At 42.7% G+C, this 15,587-nt stretch overlaps 1 protein-coding gene and 1 non-coding gene across 7 annotated transcripts in view; both read right to left on the reverse strand.

Annotated features, from left to right (window-relative positions):
- Tmem164 (transmembrane protein 164) overlaps positions 1-15,587 on the reverse strand; it is a 165,917-nt gene that overhangs the window by 111,240 nt on the left and 39,090 nt on the right. The window lies entirely within an intron of this gene.
- On the reverse strand, positions 532-611 carry Mir652 (microRNA mir-652). The gene has a single exon (NR_105259.1). It is a non-coding gene; the product is annotated as a microRNA mir-652 (primary transcript).

The raw sequence follows: 15,587 nt of genomic DNA on the forward strand, positions 1-15,587 counted from the left end.
TCCCCTTAAACACTTGGTCCTCCACAACTTACTGCTCCCCGCTCCTTTCACAAGCATTTCTATACGGCCAGATAAATCATTCACCATTACCCAAGTACCCCCATAGGCTCCAACCTCCATACCCCACCCCACTACCCCCAAGGGGATTCACTTACTTATTGTAAGTTTCTACCCAGCTTCTCTCCCAAGGCCCACTGCTAAAACTCTTTTCCTAGGCCAGCCCTTCCCCATACTTCAACTCGTATGTAGCAGACTCTCAAAGCATCATTTACTGACTAAATAAAGGTAAATATATCTCCCTTGTGATGACTGCCTCTTCCAGAGAATAATAAACCCCCACCCCTCACCCCCCACCCAACTTTACATCTTTTTTTGTTTATGCTCCTGGTTACAGCAGTAGCTTTCTGTTTCAGACCCCTTGGTAGCACTTCCAAATTTTACCACCCTCTATTTCTTCCCCCAAGCCTCGATGAAGACAGCACTAACACATTAATTCATTTTGCCAGGAACGTCGAGTATAGCTGGGTAGGCTGTGCACTGCACAACCCTAGTGGCGCCATTCAACTATAGTCTATGTGAATGGCACCCTCTCCTAGGGTTGTGCAGTGCATAGTCGTTCGTGGAGGCCTTTCGTGGAAACATACCTGGAATCTGGAAAAAGCCATAAAGAACATTTGAGGGGAAAATGACTATAACAATATCATCTCTAAAAATTATGGTGCAGAGAGGCTGGGCGGTGTGGTACAAACCTGTGATCCCAGCACTCGGGAGGCTGAGCAAGAGGATCAGGAGCACCAGACCAGCCTGGGCTATACATGGAGATCCGCCGGCTTGGACAACACAGTGATACCCTGTTTCAAAAAAGAAAAAGAAAAGAAAAGAAAAAGACATGGCAAAGAAACTTTACAAGAACATATGGGTAGTACACAGTTTTTACATGTAATCAGAAAACAGAAACTCTCCAAAATTATTATTGATGTATCCACAGCAATGGAGAAAGCAAAACACATTCAGGCCATACAACAAAGGTGTGATTGACAAAGAAAAAAAGACCATTCTTTATAGCCTCTCTGACACTAGATGGACATTCCAATTGGGGCCATTCAAGTGATTTGAAATTGTAAAACAAGCCACTCTGAAATTAGGCTTCAGGAACCTTGCTACCAGAAATGGCTAATCCAGTGTTACCATCTTTAGCTAATCCAGTGTTACCATCTTTATGCAGATCTGTCTCATCATGAACCCATCCATTGGCTATAGGTTTTCCAACATGCTTGAGTCAGGTGATGAAAATTGGACTCGAACCAGAGTTAGGACTTATGTCAAGTCCACCAAAGCAAAGAGACCCTCAAGCTCAGCTTAAAGAGCCAACTTGAGCCCTAACCTCGCTCTTCTGTATTGCATCCCATAATGTGAGATTCTTGAAATGGAGAGCCACAATAGGACTGGACATAATTGCTCATGATGACAGAGAGGCTGGTGGATGTCAAAGCATGTCAGACACTGTCCCCACTCCAGATCCATTTAGACCCCACTTTCATAGCTTCTCCACCTTGCATATTTCATTCCACTTCCTCATGGGATGTTTTTTGTATACCCATCCAAACTTTTCCTTTTCCCCAGATTCCTTGGTTCTTATTGGTACTGTCCAGAACAACAGCCCCAAGCTCGTCACAGGGAATGTCATCCAAGACCCCCAGTGGAGACCTAAAACTGGAAGTGCCACCAAACTCTGGAGAGATGGTGCTTTGCTTCTGTATCTAGAAACTTATGATAGATATTAATTCAAAAGTGAGACACACACACAAAAAAGTGAGACACAGTAACAAATCAAAGACAACAATGAAATACAATAATTACCATAACACATTAAATGTACACAAACGGGATCTCTTTCCCACGGAGTACTGTCACATTGGATCTAATAACTGAGATAGCTGCTGAAATCTTACAGATAGCATACACAATGTGCAGACACTGGACAAAGGGATTATTTATGTCCTGGGCAGGACAAAACAGAAAGCATCTCACTCCTCAGAACGGTACACAGCTGAAGTATGAATTATTCATTTCTGGAGATTTTCATTTAATATTTTTGGGTCACAATTTACTGGAGGTATGACTAAATCTGCAGAAGGAGAAACTGCATGTGAAGGAAAACAACTGTAATCTGTTTGCTGGTGTCAGGTTGTTAATAACAAAAGCAGCAGCAATATTCAGTATTAAGCACTCCGTATGTGCCTGACGTGAGAGCTGGAATGCTACATGTGCTGTTTCGTGCATTCCTCATAGCAATCCTGTTATATGACATCTGCCCTGTCTCCCATCCCATCCCCCTGTAAATACATAGGGAAACTGAGTTTTAACAGAGTAACTTTCTTAAGGTTACACTACTAAAGAGTCAAGGAGCCAGATAGTTGGTAAGACAAACACATAAACCGGGTACAGTATCATGGACCTGTAATTTTTTGACTTCAGAATTTGGGAAATGGAGGTATTAGTAAGCTTAAAAGTACAGGAGCTCCATTTTAATTCTTCTTCAAGGGTGCTCTTTCCATTGGTCATTAGAAGCTTGAGGGCTGTTTCTGATTACCTGGAATGCAAGCAAGCCGACAGTGCTTAAGGAGAGGGGGGCTTAGGGGAAAGGGTTAGGCAGCTAGGGCCTCTATTCTAGCTCTTGCAAAAGTCTGGCTGGCTCAGGATTTGCCTTGTCCCTCCTAGCCCACTGAAGTTGTCAAAGCCTAATGATGGAAACCATATGGACCAGCAAGTTCCAACACCTCTACAACATGGCTTCAGTGTCTCTGGGGAAATTCTTTCCTGCCATGATTTTCTTCTTGAATTATGACCTTAACTTGGCATGCTCAGAAGTATGTATATTAAACTGTGCATATGTAGGAATGTACCCTCCCGCCATTGAACTCCTCACACTTCCTTTAATGGAGGAGAGCATGGCATCTTTGGAAGCTGTACTTTCCTACCAGCAGTAAATAAAAAACGGTCCACTCCTCTTTGATGTGCCAGCTGTGATTTTTGATTTTGCACTGTAAGTTTGTGAAACTATTGTGCTCACTTATGGAGGGACAAAGAGGAGAGGTTCAAGGTCATCCTTGGCTCCCCAGTAGATAGGAAGTTTGTCCAGACTACATGGCGCCCTGTCTCAAAAGAGCTTGTCCCTGGAGCTACCTAATTACAAAGTTCGTGAATATAGCCATTACTACTTCCTGCCTCCACCATGAGGTGATTTGTGGCATTCCCTGTAGTGCCTACAACAGTGTGGGGCAAGAAGAGGCACCCCAGGCCATCACTGCCTGAGCACAGCTAGGGATGCAATCTGAAAGAGAATGGAGGACTGGATCTTCCAGGGAGTGTAGAAAGTCCTCATCTGACCCACTGGACAAGTATCACACGGATGCCTGGACCTCAATCCCAGAAAAATATTTAGACCAACATGACCTGGTTACCCTGGAACTTCAAGAGAGTTCTGAAGTAACCAAGGCTACACCAACCTGTAGGAGGGATGGACAGTGTCCAGTCCCCCTGCAGGAGGGTGACCAACTGGGTCAGGGTCACAGGCATGCAAGCCAGTATGTTTTCTGAGTTCTGCCAATAAGGGTCTAGCTATGACTATTGCAACCCTGGTGAAGGACCTACGTTTGTTTTGGTTTTTTGGCATGATCTGTTGGGTGGGAAAATGCATAGATGAAGGAAGGTTTTTCCACCTGTTTAGGCCTTTTTCACTTCTTTTTCCATTCTTTAGTTTTTCTTCTTTTTTCTTTTCTTTTTGAGGCAAGGTCTTGTGTATTCCAGATTAGTCTCAAACTCCATATTTAGCCAAGGATAATCTTGAAGTTTTGAAGTTTAAATCCTTCTGCCCCCATCTCCCAACTGCTGGGGTTACAGATGTGTACACCTGGTTTATCAGGTGCTGGAGTTGGAACCCAGGTTTTGTGCATTCTAGGCAAGCATTCTATCGACTAAGCCACATTCCCAAACCCTTGGCCAAATTGTTTCTACCTTTTAAAATTGGAATAAGAGTTTGGGGATTTTGATCAGTGGTGGATCACTTGCCTAGAGACTGTAAGACTGAGTTTGGTCCGCAGTACTTAGAAAAAGCATTAAAATAAAATAGGCATAAAAACACCTATCATGGGGCTGGAGAGATGGCTCAATGGTTAGTTAAAAGCACTTCATTGCTCTTGCAGAGGATCCAGGTTCAGTTCCCAGCAACTGTGTCAGGTGGGTCACAACTGCCTGTAACCCCAACTTCAAGAGATCTAACACCATCTTCTAGGCTCCACAAGCACCTACACTCATGTGCACACAGGCCACACAAACACACACACACACACACACACACACACACACTAAAAATAAAGCACAATCTTTTTTGCAAGAATTTCTACCACACATGGTGCTCCTAAGGAACAAACCAGGCAAGGAGGGGGTAGCGACAGCCTGGTACCTGCAGCAGTTTGTGTACTAGGCACACAAGAGCTCCTGAGCATAGCTCCGGTAAGTCTGCCCAGCAAAGGGATATACCTACTCTGGGGTATGTAACACAATCAACAATGACAAAGCTGGTTGGTTTGTAATTAACCTATCTCCCAGTAACTCATTATTCCTATCCAGAATAAGTTTGTGATAATATATTGATAATATATATATATATATATATATATATATATATATATATATCTTTGCTTCTGTGGCTTTGTTGCCGACCTTCCATCCATACCTCTGAATCACAGAACTAGGGAAAGGATTCAGGAAATAGCTCCATAGGTAAAGAGCTTGCCAGAAAAACTGGAATAAGAAGTTGTGGATTCAGACCAGTAGTAGAGTGCTTGCCTAGCAACTGAAAAGCCGAGTTTGGACCCAAGGCACCAAAAAACAGTCAATAAAACACATTACAACCACTACCTGATACACAAAGCTGCTTGTGTTCCAGATACATATAGACATAGGACCCAGCTCCTGTGGGCAAGAGGCTCACTACAGATAGCATCCATGCGCAGCAGCTACATTCTCAATACTGAGGGGTATGGAAAGATAGGGATATTATTAAAGCGTGCTGGACAGCTAGTCCAACCAATCAATTGGCTTGAGGTTCAATGAATTCTGGCCCCACACAAATGCATGCTACACTCAGCTGCATGCACACAAAACATGCACACACGTGTGCTTGCATGGGAGCACAGATAAGAGAGGGGCACAAATCAGGGATGAAAAAGAATTGTCAATTACTGCTGCAGAAATAAAGCATGAAAATTATTCTTCTACAACACGCATAGCCATTCTAAGTAGCTGCCTTTTTGTTAAACAACCCTAGTCTCTTGGAGAGCAGGTTGTATGTGGTTCTCACATACATGAAGAGTATCTTTATCATACAAAATGCTCACCAGATATTTCCTGAATGGTCAATGGAATACAATGTCTGGATACTATATAGTATATACGAAATGGATAGACTTGATTACCTAATCAAAAAGCACTTTAAAATGTTAGTGGCGTTTTATTTTTCCACTGCATCTGGTATTTGTCAAAATTTTCAAGAAACCAGTAATGGTGATTTATGGCGGACTAAACTAGCAAATTGGTAATCAGGCATTACAGGGAACCATGCATTGTAGTGGTTTGAAATCCTCAGTGTACATGAGAATTATCTCAGGTGTTTAATTTAAAAACCTGAATTTGCCGGGCATCGGTGGCACACGCCTTTAATATCCCAGCACTCGGAAGACAGAGGCAGGCGGATCTCTGTGGATTCGAGGCCAGCCTGGTCTACAGAACGAGTGCCAGGATAGGCTCCAAAGCTACACAGAGAAACCCTGTCTCGAAAAACTTAAAAAAAAAAAAAAAAGAAAGAAAGAAAGAAAGAAAAGAAAGAAAACCCGAATTTAAGTCTCAACATCTTTCCCTATCATCCCAGCCTAGGCATCAGTATTTTTAAGTGCCTTCAGTGACTTCAGTATTACCATCACTGTTCTACCACTCCTTAGAGAAAGGAAGAGGCCTCAGGCAGTCTTGGAGAGAGGAGGTAGGCGTAAAGTCCCACCCTTAGCTGAGGAGCAATTGATAGTTGCTGGAAGAGGGAGAATCAGCTTGTTTAAGATAGATCAACCACACTCCAGTGGAAGGCCAAACATCCAAGAGTGCATATATGGCCAGCACAAAGTGTATTTACTAGATCAAAAAACAAAAAAACAAGAGGACAACACCAAGTTAGCAAAGTAAAGAAGTGGCGGTAGCTATGGGAGGAGTTGAGGGAAGGGTTGTGATCAAAATACTATATACAAAAATTCTCAAAGAACTTAGAAGAATTAAAAAATCATCCCCTCAAAGGCAGGTCTGTAATAGGAGCACAAAGCTAGATCTTCCATGATCTGCAACCAATGGTGGAACAAAGGAGTCCTGTGAGAGAAAGCGCTCCAGTGTTAGCCAGCTTGTTCCACCGCGCAAACTGTATCTCCACACAGATATCCTATGGGCTGAAAGCAAGTGGAATTAGCTTGTTAAAACCTTAAAACACTGTTTTCTTCTGAAACTTATTGTAGAAAAATATAGGACTGTTAGCTTTTACAGAGTGTGCTAACCATCCGTTTAGCCCTCAATGCTACGCACCCTTCCCCTCCTGTACCTGACCCAATTGTGAAGCAAGAGGACAATGAAACATGAAATCCGCATGTACTTGGGCTTTGAAGGGGGTTCTTCCTCTGCTTGTGCTCTGCCCCTGAAGCCTGGGTTTTGTTCCTAACCAGAGAAACACTTTGGTGGATGAAAGAGCAGGTGGTGGGGGGCTGCAAATTGAAAGCCCAGAGATATAGCCTTTTCTTCTTTTATTTCCCCCCCTTTTTTTTCAGGCAGTGACTATTCTAGAAAGCAGACATCAAAAAGAAAATCCCAGCAGCGAGGGGCTGAAATTGGACAAAATGTGATGAGGCATAAATGAAAAAGAAAAAAAAGGCAGAAAAGAGCCTTTTTTGTATCAGAAGTGGCCCTTCTGAAAACTACCTCAAATTACGGCACTTTCCACATTTGCTTCACAACAGGTAGCTTCACGTTGTACCGAACACTGGACCTCATTTTGTAGTGTTATGAGAAGAAAGTGAGACGGATGCAAATGGACCAGAGTTTGGTGGTCTGGCAGCCACCACAAGAGAGAGAGAAGGAAATGTGTGACTCTGGACTCAGACTCACTAGTCAGAGTTTCTTCAGGGTGCCATTAAGGAGGGAACACAGCAAACTGCTGCTGGTCTGCAGGTGTACAAGACCTCCCATAGCTGGGGCAGTGGGTGGTACTCTCCTTATTTTGCCATTGGATAACCAACTGTGAAAGAATTTGTGAGGCCAGAAAGAAGGATACTGGTTTTCTCACAGTGCCTTTAATTTAACCTTGGCTTTGGGACTTAACAATCGTTTTCTTTACATCCATGACAACTAGTTCCTTCAGTACAAGGGGACAAGACAGTGTGGTGTGAAGTTCTTGGTGTGAATCCTACTGGAAACGAGGTGGAGAAGTGAACTATACCATTCCCCCAGGCAGCCACAAAGCAGTCACACAAAGCCAAGTCTTAATCCCAAACACACACACACACACACACACACACACACACACACACACACACACACACAACCACCACCACCACCAGCAGCAGCAGCAGCAGCAGCAGCAGCAACAACAACAACAACAAGGCCCTCTTTTTCTTCCAGGAGCTGCTGATATTTCGTCACTTCAAATGGGTCTTCATCATAAAAAGTCTTTGAACTCTCTAAAGGTCATCTATTTCGCTTGGTCCTCACTACGAACAAATTCTATTCTGCACACTGAAGACCCACAAGAAAACAAACAACATTTGGCAGCAGACATCCAAGGGACGGGCTGAGTATGCCTTATCTAAAATGGGACCACAAATAGTTCAGATAGCCATTTTTTTTTTCAGATTTGGGAATGATTGCAGGGACTTTAGCGGAAAAGCACCCCTAACTCTAAACTTAGAAATCTGACATTTTTCAACCCCTGTCCACCATTCCTTAGTAAGGCAGTAACCCAGTGCCCTCGGAGAAAGGTGTCAGACAGCTGTAGAGAACATTCAGATAGTGCCTCACTATGCAGTTCATGGCTGGCCTGAATCTGAAACCCAGAGATCTGCCTCGGGAGTGTTGGGATTAAAGATATGCACCATCACACACAGCTGATAACATTTTTCCTTCATGTACACTTGTCTTCCTCACTCAGAATTCTGTACATATTCAGGAGGTGGAGTATGGTAATTCAGTGTGTGTATACACTATGAAGATGAAAGCAGGCGATTGCATTTTCATCTCCTTAAACATTTATTATTTCTTTGTTGTTGGTAAACCTTCAAAATCTTCTCTTCCAACTCTTTAGAAAAGGAATTTAAAACATAGAATGTATCACTGATTTGCCTAGCATCCTTTTTTAAACATATGAATTTATTAGTGTTTTTGTGGTGTGTTTGTATGCGTATGCGAGTGTGTGCACATACAGAATGTGGTAGACACATGTGCCACAGTGGAGTTGGTTCTCTCCTTCCACCTTTATGCTGCTTTCAGGGATTGAACTCGGGTCACCAGGCTTGCACACTGCACAGCAAATGCCTTCGGCCCCTGAGCCATCTCTCCAGCCCACCTGTCATCCTTGTCTGACAGCCAAGCTAATTTTCTATCATTCCAATTTTAGAATATGTGCTGCCAGGTGAACATGAACTCTCAAATGTTCTGAGCATCGCCCCAGCCCTTAGAAAGTTTCCCATCTCAGCTTTTCATATTACGGCTAATCAAGATGTATTACCTATGTTTTAATAGTTGAAGCAAATGACCTAAAGTATCTTCTTTGCTCTATAAGAACCACATGAAAGCACTGCTATTATTCAGATGAGTAAATAATATTTATCAAACCACACGTTTATTAAATGCAAAATGGGCAAAATAAATTCCAAATGGTGGTGTCACCGTAGAGTGGTGTCTACAAGGCACACAATCAGGAAATATTCACTAAGCATTCAGTAATGTTCTAGACTCTCTACAGATGTGACATCCTAGAATAATGAAAAAGCACCTGTTATGTGTAGACCGTAAAGAATGCCTTGCTTGAGCTAATCTCTTTTAGCTCTCCTCTAGGTTCAATATTAACTGAACCAAATCAGAATGCCAGGAGGCACTTTCTCCATTATTGCATTTTCCTGTTTGCACCTCTCCATCACCAGTAACAATCCTAGCCGAGTGCTTGAGACTACCCGAAACATCCCCGTGGGGATTAGTTGGCTCCAGTGCATTCAGGCTTTATTTATGAAGAAATACATAAACAAAAACAAAAAAACTTCTGAAAGGAAACGCAATAGCTGGGAATCAAGTTCAAATGCCAGAATACATTCTAACTAAACTTACATACTTTGAAAATTGCCTTGATTTATGACTTTGCTTGTCCTTGAAACTGATTCCATGGAGGAGTATGGAAGCTGGGGTGATCTAGCTTCACCCTCCTGGGCCTTGGCCACTCATATTTGGCTCTAGAATGAACTGTCTCTTATTCCTATTGAGGTGAGAACAGCATTTTGGAGGCAGACAGCATGCTGATGAAAAACCTTTGTAACATGCATTCCCATTATGTTTTTTTTTTTTAATCAGGGAGAAAAGGCTTGAATTACAGATAAAGCTGTCAGAAATTCTGTATAACCTAAGTATCACTGTATTAATGTGAGCTACAACTTAAGTATAATGAGCGCATGAAGACCATCGTGTGTGTATATGTATGTGTGTGTTGAAAAATCCCTGCATTAGGTATCATTTGTTTGCCTACTCCATAATTAGCTGCCAGTCATCATGCTAAGTACATAGGAATAGTGAAACAAGTAACAGAAAAGGTATTTGCTTTTGTGGGAGTATTCAGTCTAAGAGAAATTTAGCAAAAGCATGCAAACACGCTGCAATTAAAAAAAAAAAACCTGCGGTAAGTTTTGAAAGCCTGAAGCACTGACACTCTTTAGAGGGCAGGAAAGGAGAGGTTCCGGGAAGAGAAAAGACAGTAGATAAAAGCTTAACTTAATGGTCCCGAAGTTATAAAAACACACTCAGAGAGTACAAAGTAGTCTTTTTGCCTAGACACAAAGCAATGCCAAGGAAATGGTAAGACAAGATACTGGAGAGGTGAGCAGCTGCCAGGTCACATAAAGCCTAAGAGGCCATGTGAAAGAGTTGGAATTGTTCCTTCCACCAACAAAGTCCTATGATACTGCTAAAAGTGAAGCTGGGGCATGTGCCTAAGATCACAGGGCCGAATGCTGGCGCTTTTCCCCATTAAAAAACACATTTAGGGCTTTTGGTTAGGTGCAGGAGGTCTGTCCTTGGACTATGCTCCACATTAAATAGGCTGCTCTGGGAACCTGACCCACCAGAAAAATATCGTGTCCATGGGAAAGTGCAATCTGAATTCTAAACAGGCTTCCAAAAGAAGCTTCTGGAAACAAATCCATTCAACAGTTGTTGGAGAATGTCTGGAAAGCAATGAAATACAGGACCTTGCTTTGCTCCACAAAGACGGCATTGAAAAAAAGACTGAAGCCTGGTGTAGTAGCACAGGCCTTTAATCTCAATGCTCTGAAGGCAGAGACAAGCAGGGATGCAGAGGCAGGCAGATCTGAGTTCGAGGCCAGCCTGGTCTAAAAACTGAATTCCAAGACAGTCAGAGCTGTTACACAGCAAAACCCTGCCTTGAAAAAGAAAAAAAACAAGAAGAAAGGAAGGAAGGAAGGAAGGAAGGAAGGAAGGAAGGAAGGAAGGAAGGAAGGAAGGAAGGAAGAAAGAAAGAAAGAACACTATACCCTCGTGTTGATTTATGGGATTTTAATACATAACCACTAAATGGCATTATGTAGTACCTACTCTATATTTGAATTACCATAACTGTCCCCCCAAATATGTTAGCGGTAATGGGCTGCTTTCACTCTAAATAAAGTCAACACCAAAACAGAGATGAGGACACTATAACTTTCAAAGGTAACATGGACAACAACCAATTCCTTTAACTTCCAGTTTTCCTGTGCCTTTGCCCCATCAACTTCCAATTATCCAATCATTAATTAAGGAGAGATGAAAGTGCCATGTACCATCTGATCTTGCCCAGAAGCTTTGCTATTGTCTTGCCTTTCCTTTCATTAAAGATCCCTCAGCTATCCCCTCTGGCACCTAAAATGCCAGGTTTTTGTTTGTTTTTGTTCTTTTCTCTCCACTCCCAAGACACAGAGGTCTTATGCTTCATTGCCCAGAACCACCCCTGCCCCAGTCCTCCTCAGGTGATTGCACAGTGGTTCTTCTCAAAAGCAAGTGTGCATAATTATCACCTGGAGAAGAGTGGATTCAAATACATATTCATAGCCAAGCACAGTGACGTGTGCCTGCCATCCTGGCACTCAGGAGGCTGAAGCAAGTGACTTGTAACAAGCTGAAGGATGCATGTCAGGCCAAGGTGAGGGCTGAAGAGTGAAATTCTTTTTTCAAAAATAAATAAATAAAGTTGATGGAGAAATTTTGAGACACAATACCATTACTTTAGGATTTTTGGTCTTGGTGTTTGTATGAAATTCTGAGGCCTTGATTTAAGTCTTTCATTGTATTGTAATTTCCTTTTAGGTGTATTGCACTAAGTGAACCTTGTCAAATAAATCTTCCTTTTAAAAGCTAAATAAATAAATAAATGTATGCTGTATTCCTAGACCAGCCTCCAGCCCTTCCTTCTCACTAGGATCTGGACTCTGCAGGTCAGCAGCAGCACCCAAGAATTAGCATATTTAACAAGCACCCTGTGAGACTGTGAAACCAGAGTCAAGGGCTGACAAGCACCACTGTGGGTATTTTAACCAGCCAAGTCGCGAATCCTGAACTGAGAACAGTTGCTAAGAGCCAGATGTCCATGCTGTCTCCTATTAGATACCAGAAAAAGAACTTAAACAGGGAGCGTTTCAAAAGAAACAAAAAAGAAAACTTAAATACTTAAGAATACTTAAAATACTAAGTTGCATGCCCTCCCCCACCCAATTTGTCCCAGCCTCTTACCTCTTGCTAGATGTTTCCATTTCTATTTCTATTTCCCAGGCTCATTGTCACTGTGACAGGACAGAGACGCCAACATAGGCCAGGTCTTCTATAATTCACGTTGATGATTTTCTCTAATACATGAATAATCAAGACTTGGCTTCCAAGAGGAATATATGAAAGTCAAATCTTCCTCAACTGAGAGGTTAAATGAGATAAAGAAGGCCCCCTGTTGGTGGGGAGCTGTGAGGTGATAAATGAACAGTCAGGAACCCTGCCTGGTTCATTCACACGCTGTTGTACCAGGACCAGGGCCTCGCAGCTCAGAGCATCAGGACTAAGCTGGAGAGAACTTTCAAGCGTCTTCTTGTGTTTTTCCACTCTCCCCTGCAATACCTTCAATGTCGTCAGCACACTCATGTGAGCCCCAATTGGAACCTGACTGCTGTTGGCTCAAGCCAATGGTAGGAGAGGAAGGGGCGTGGATCTTGTCTGAACTCAAAGCCCTAACAAAATAAGCACTAGCTGTTTTGATTATCCGTGGCAGATGGGATACAGGACTTACTATTTTTGCCATTTCTGACTTGCTCAAATTCTCTTTACAATACGGTGTGTTTCTCAGGGAAAATGCTATCTTTAATCCCTTTCAGTTCTATAGTTTTTTGTTTGTTTGTTTGTTTTGGTTTTTCGAGACAGGTTTTCTCTGTGTTTTGGAGGCTGTCCTGGAACTCCTTGTAGACCAGGCTGGTCTCAAACTCAGATCCACATGCCTCCGCCTCCCAAGTGCTGGGATTAAAGGCGTGCACCACCAACACCCGGCAATATAGTTTTTCCTTTTAATTATAACGGTGGGGATTTCAAACACTGCAAGATGGTGTTAGGTTGAGTTGTTTGCTCTGTGTGTGTGTTTGTGTTGTTGTTGTTGTTTTTGGAGTGGAACCCAGAACAACATGCACACTAGGCAAGCATTCAATCACTGAGCCACACCTTCCAGCTCTAAATCTTACCTTCTTAAGAAAAAGTAAAAGCTAGCATTTCACACAAGCCTGGAAACTAAGTCTCCTTCATGCATATTAGCGAAGCCTCTAATACTACTAACAGAATCATTGATACAAGTGGAATCCAGGGGCAAACATCAGCTACCAGCTCCCCCAAGGGAGGGAAGGAAGGCAGAAGAGCGTAAGACAGACAAATGCTGATCTGCGTCTTTCAAGCACTTAGTCCAATTACACCCTATGATCATCCCACTAAGTTCCACCAGATGCCATGTGAGGTCAGTGTTCAATGTTAACAAGAACAGTGCAGTGTTGAGAGCTTATCATTCTTGGATTATTTCATTCCCAGGAGGGTTACATTGCCAGAGAGTAAAGCACGCTACTGTTGACAGCCACCTAATAATAGCTGTCCATACTTCTACTACCTCCTGGTTAACCCTTCCCCCAGATAACCTTTTCTTCCATCAATTCCCTGGTGTCAGAACAACAAATGCCACATCCAAGAGACTCAATAGGAGCTTTACTAGTGACAACTTCCCAGGGCAAAGAAACACTGCAGAGATATCAGAACCAACCAAGAAAATCTACTTGTAGATCATGCTAGCTTACACAATTTGTTTAAGATTCCAGCATTCAGGTAATGAGGAAGGCTTCATCGTGTTTATACTCACTGCTCTTTTCAACAACCATGTGTAATGTATCCAAGTTACTACCCTGTCTTGAGACTTCTCAACTCATCCTTTCTTTTTTTCCTTTTTTTGGCATTGGGGAGCACATGGTGCACAGACATAAACACAGTTTTTTGTTTGTTTGTTTGTTTTGGTTTTTCGAGACAGGTTTTCTCTGTGGCTTTTGGAGGCTGTCCTGGAACTAGCTCTTGTAGACCAGGCTGGTCTCAAACTCACAGAGATCCACATGCCTCCGCCTCCCAAGTGCTGGGATTAAAGGCGTGCACCACCAACACCCGGCAATATAGTTTTTCCTTTTAATTATAACGGTGGGGATTTCAAACACTGCAAGATGGTGTTAGGTTGAGTTGTTTGCTGCTTTGGCTAGCCAAGCATTCTACCAGGCTGGCCTTAAATGTTCGATCCCCATGCCTCTCTCTGCGTCTTCAATACCCACCATCATAACCCAGTGAGTGTTTAGTCTTATTCTACACTGTATAGTGGTTCATTAATATTCTGGGAGTCTAACAGCACTGGCAGAAAGTTAAGGTCCCAAATCACTCATTGTGAATTGTGTGCCTGAGCCTGAGAGGCAAAAGGCTTAGTTGCTGCTCAGCCTCAGGAGTTGAGATCAAGCAGCAAGTAACTCCAGAGAGAAATACAGGCATAGTTGAAAGGTGAAGGCCAGGAGAAGGACCCACTGCAAGAACTCATTCCGTTCTTGCTGTTTAAGAACCAGTGATCATACATGGTGTCATCATGAAAAGTGACTCTGTACACACTTGTTTAAGATGCAAGGATGGCTTGGTGTTTATACTCACTGCTCTTTTCATGGGCTACAACCATGTGTAACTCCAGTTTCAGAGACTCTCTCATCCTCTTCTGGCATTGGGGAGCACATGGTGCACAGACATAAACACAGGCAAAGCAACCATACACACAAAACAATAAAAATAAACATTAAAAATACACTACAGAGAAAAAGCTGCTAGCCGAACTAGTAGAGTTGCTGCAACCAATCTGAGGCTTTAGTCACTAGGGACATAGATGAAGGGGGACTGTGACACTGATTCCATTTCCCTGGATACGTAAGTAGAATAGGAACATATTCAGTCACTCCACTAAAAGGAGGTTGTAGCCTGGAGGGAAAAATGTGATCTGCCTGAAGCATACCCAATATATAAAAACATCTAATCACTAAGAATTCAAAGGCCACAGCTCACTATGACTAGGGAGCATGCCTGAGAGATTCTCCCCAGAATGAATTCCTTACTCTCTGCCAGCTGCCTCTCTTAACCTTAAAGTAGGACTTAGGATGGAGACTGTATCACAATCTTTCAGGAGTTACGTTTCTTCTTATTCTTACAATGGAAATGAGTATAGCTGAGGGGGAGAACCTCAGAGTTCAGCTCTTGGAAGGAAGCCTTCACAGCATTTTATTTGCTATCGAGGACTATACCTCTGGATTTTTTATGTGCTCTCTAGGACTATACCTCATGGAGATCTCATCTCTCGATTCTGAAGTCCCCATTAGGGTAGCTCTCTTGGGCTCACACATTCCCACGTCAGTGCTGCAAAACCCTCCCTCTCTGGACCATCCATCTCCTCCCATATCCATACACTGCACCCTCAGAAGTTCTACTCAACTAGGACAGGAAACCACAATCCAGTCACTAGGTCTCCTCAACCCAAACCTGATAAAGCCGTGGTTCTCAACCTTCCTACTGCTGTGACCCTTTAATACAGTTCCTCACCTTGTGGTGAACCCCCCTCCAACCAAAAAATTATTGTTGTTACTCCTTCATAACTTTAACTTTGCTACCATTATGAATCGTAATGTAAATATCTGTGTTTTCTGACAGTCTTAGGT

This window comes from Cricetulus griseus, chromosome X (genome assembly GCF_003668045.3).
Source record: "Cricetulus griseus strain 17A/GY chromosome X, alternate assembly CriGri-PICRH-1.0, whole genome shotgun sequence".
NCBI classification, from domain to species: Eukaryota; Metazoa; Chordata; class Mammalia; order Rodentia; family Cricetidae; genus Cricetulus; species Cricetulus griseus.